Source organism: Nannospalax galili, unplaced genomic scaffold (genome assembly GCF_000622305.1).
Source record: "Nannospalax galili isolate Female #2095 unplaced genomic scaffold, S.galili_v1.0 scaffold160, whole genome shotgun sequence".
In the NCBI taxonomy this organism is placed as follows: domain Eukaryota; kingdom Metazoa; phylum Chordata; class Mammalia; order Rodentia; family Spalacidae; genus Nannospalax; species Nannospalax galili.
Window position 1 is genome coordinate 1,452,853 of NW_008346900.1, and position 3,880 is coordinate 1,456,732.

A 3,880-nucleotide genomic window follows, 5' to 3' on the forward strand; every position below is an offset into this window, starting at 1 on the left:
GCCAAGCCGCTCTGGGGGAGAAGGTGGGCGACCTCTCACACCTGCTTAATTTTCCCTGTTTTTCCAACCTGCCTTAGTATTATAGTCCTGCTCAGAAGGCACTGCCTCAGCAAAATCTGAAGCAAGCCCTGAGGTGTCAACAGCTGAAGGCAATTAGGTAGGGTCTCTTTTGCTAGGGGAAGGAGTTCTGGGGATGCTGGAACCTGGCCTCATACATGGCTACGAGAGAACTCCTCCCCTAAGCTACCACCCCCAGCTCACTTGTCCCTTTTTGAAGGGCGATCTGGTTGCTGACCCTCATGCTTCAGGCCTCTCCTTTGTGTATATGGGTGGATGAGTCCCCACAGCCACAGCTCAGCTACAGCTCGTATCTCACTTGGTGGGCATTCCTTCCAGGCCCCACCACACCTAAGAAGTCACAACCGCAGGTTGTGGAGATGAGCCTTGGCCACTGGACTGCCTCAGGAAGAAGATGCTGATTTCTCCATTCACAGAAGGAACAGGTGAGGGAGAACTGTGGCATCTGAGGACCCCCAGTACCCTCAGAGTCAAGTTCCGTAGACACACCTCCCCAGCCTTAGCAGTACATCCCCTTCCCTCCATCATCAGCCTAGCGTGTCATTGGCTGGGCTGTCTCTAGACAGGTCTGGCTATGAGAAGGGAATGTGTACAGCAATTCCCACAATGACACCTGCTGCCTTCTAGAGAAGGGGTTGCCCACCGTCTCTCCCAGAGCGGCTTGGCTGGGGAGAGGTGGATGCTCAGCTATCTTTGAAGTGCATCCCTCTGGCCATCGATTCTAGATTTGAACTTGAGTGTTCTGTTCTTGGAGAAGGGCTTTGAGGTTAAATCGCTGCGTTGCGCTCAGCTTTTGCTTGTTAATTGTCATAGCTTATCCTCACCCTCTCAGTGCGCTGAGCTGACAGCTGTCCAACGCTGTGACTCTCCCCCGTGCTTCAAGCACTTGAGTCCAGTGGACTCCCAGGGCTCTGCTGGCCTTGGGCCCATGTGGTCCCTTGCACCAGCCCCTCCCCTGTGTTAGCTTATTCTCCCAAGTCATTCTCAGGGCAGCTGTCAACTTCAGGCCGCGGCCAGGCTGTGTGACCACCCCCTGGAGCCCACCACCTCACTGACAGGGTGGTGAGAGATCTGGGCACAGCCCACCTTACTGACCTCTTTTTGGAACCACTCCATCCTTAGTCCCTATGGGGCTCTCCCAGAAGCAGAGGCGACCAAAGTTTTCTTAGGAAATCATATCTTTGAGAGGAGTAAGGAGGAGGGGAAACCAGTGACTGTGTTGGAAACCTGATGGAGTCTGAGACAGCTTATCTGCTTGGCAAAAATACAGACCTTGGGGCTGGAGAGATGGCTCAGCAGTTAAGAGCACTGGCTGTTTTGCAGAGGACTGGGGTTTGAATCCCAGCACCCACATGGCAGCTAACCATAACTCCAGTTCCAGGGGATCCCGCACCTTCTTCTGTCCTCTGTGGCACTGCATGGCATAGGTGCACTTACATACATGAAGGCATAACACTCATACACATAAAACATAAAAAATAAAAAGTAGCCTGGTGTGGTGGCGTACGCCTTTAATCCCAGCACTCGGGAGGCAGAGGCAGGGGAATCTCTGTGAGTTCAAGGCCAGTCTGGTCTACATAGTGAGTTCCAGGGCAGCTGGGGCTACAGGGAGACCCTGTCTCAAAAAGACCAAAAATAAAAAAGTACAGACCACCAGTAAGAGGGCCACACGGGCAAAAAGGGTGCCCTTGCCCCTGCTTTGCCCAGCTGATCACTGGAGACTCCTCATGTGGGTGCATGTGCTATGGAGCTGCAGAGAAGCCCTCAAAATCAAGAGTAGAGTGGAGGCACCACACTCGATGTAGCTCCAGGGGAGAGAGGAGGCATCATTGATGCCAGTTCATTAGCCCAGCTGGCAGCATCTCAGCCTGCAGTGGCCATCGGTGCCACTTTGAGTCCTGATAACAAACTTTCCTCTGGATCTGCAGACCTCAGGATGTGTACAAGGAAGGTTACAGTCACGGCTGGAGATGGCTCGGCAGTTATGGACACTGGCTGCTCTTGTCAGGGTCTGTTCCTAGCACCCACCTGATGGCTAATAACTCTCCAGAACTCCAGGTGATCCAACACCCTCTTCTGGCTTCTGTGGGTATTGCATGGTTGTACTTGCAGGCAAAACACACCATTTTAAAGAGCAGTAAACGGAAGGACAGAGTCCCTTTTGGGTTTGCTGGCTGTTGTAACTAGCTTCGGCACCAACTTGGCACGCCTGTGAAGAGGGACTCCCTGTTGAATTGCCTCCATCACTGGGTCGGTGGGCCTGGACTGTAGAAGGAAGACAGCCAAGAAAGCCGTGGGGAGCGGCCCACGGACAGCATTCCTCTGGGGTCTCTGCTTCAGTTCCTGCCCTGAGTTCCTGCCTTGGCTTCCCTCAAAGACAGACTGTAGCCTATAAACCAAGTAAACTCTCCCTTCCTCCAAGTTGGCCTTGGTTAATGCTTTATCACAGTAACAGAGACACAAACTAGGACACTGGGCCTCAGTACCCCAGCCCCAGGAATTAGGTGGTAGATCACTACTCCTGTAACACTTCAGTATCGTATCCGGGAGACTTGAAAGACTGTAGTGGTGGGGGATCAACTCGGCCCACTCCCACGATTCCAAGATGGATAGTACAGAGCCATCAGCTCAGGTGTATGGATGTTCCCCACTAGGTGAAGTGACGCTAGAGCTTTGGAAGTGAGGCCTGCCTACCATGCAGTCTCCTAGATGTCCCAGACGTGGGCTGACATCCTGAAGCCCAATCCAGCAGGCTTTTGTCACTTTTACCATGGGACACAATTGATAGCATAGATAGCTGGGTTGGGGTCTGCCACTTGTCACCGGCTATGAAGGTTAGTGTTCATTGTCAACTGGACAAAATCTAGAATTCCCTAGCACTCAGCCTCTAGGCTGCCTGAGGGGGATTATCTCAATTATATCGATTGATGTGGGAAGATTCATAGTAATTCTGGGTGGGACCATTTCCTGGACCATGTAAGAAAACAACGTGAGCAGAAGCACACGTGATGTGAGCAGCTACTTCGAGCTCCTGCTGCCTCAACTTCCCTGCCAGATGGAGTGTGCCTTGAACTATGAGGCAAATAAACTCTTCAGATTTTGTTTAGCTATGTGAGTGTTTGGCCTACATTCATTTACATGCATGAGCTTATGTGTACCACATATGCAGGTGCCTGCAGAGGCCAGAGGGTGCTGGAACTCTCTGGAACTGGAGTTGCAGGTGATTGTGAGCCACCCAACATGGGTGCTGGGGACCAAGCACAGCTTTTCTGCAAAAGCAGCCAGTGCTCTCCACTGCTGAGCCATCTTTCTGTCCCTTATGAGATGTATGCATTTCTCTCATTCTCTGAGTTGACCTTTCATGGGTGGGATTTCTCAGGCCTGCGCCACCACACAAGGCTCTTGATGTCATCAGTCTTCTGAGATACAGAACTTTTTTTTTAGTCTTTTTTATTAGGCTGGGCATGGTGGTGCACACCTTTAATCCCAGCACTTGAGAGGAAGAGGCAGGTGGATTTCTGTGAGTTCAAGGCCAGCCTGGTCTACTAGTGAGTTCCAGGACAGCTGGGGCTACCGGGAGACCCTGTCTCAAAAAGACCAGAAAAAAAAAAAAAGCAAAACCAAAACCAAACATTTTTTTATTGAATTTTTGTGTATTTCATGTAGAACATCTTAAGCATCTTTATACCTCCCGTCCCCATTGGCACCTTCTCACTGGAATTCATGCATTCTGTCATTTGTGTTAAGGCCTATCATGTCAAGTTAGTGTCCCCAGACATCCCTCTCCACTAAGGTCTATTCA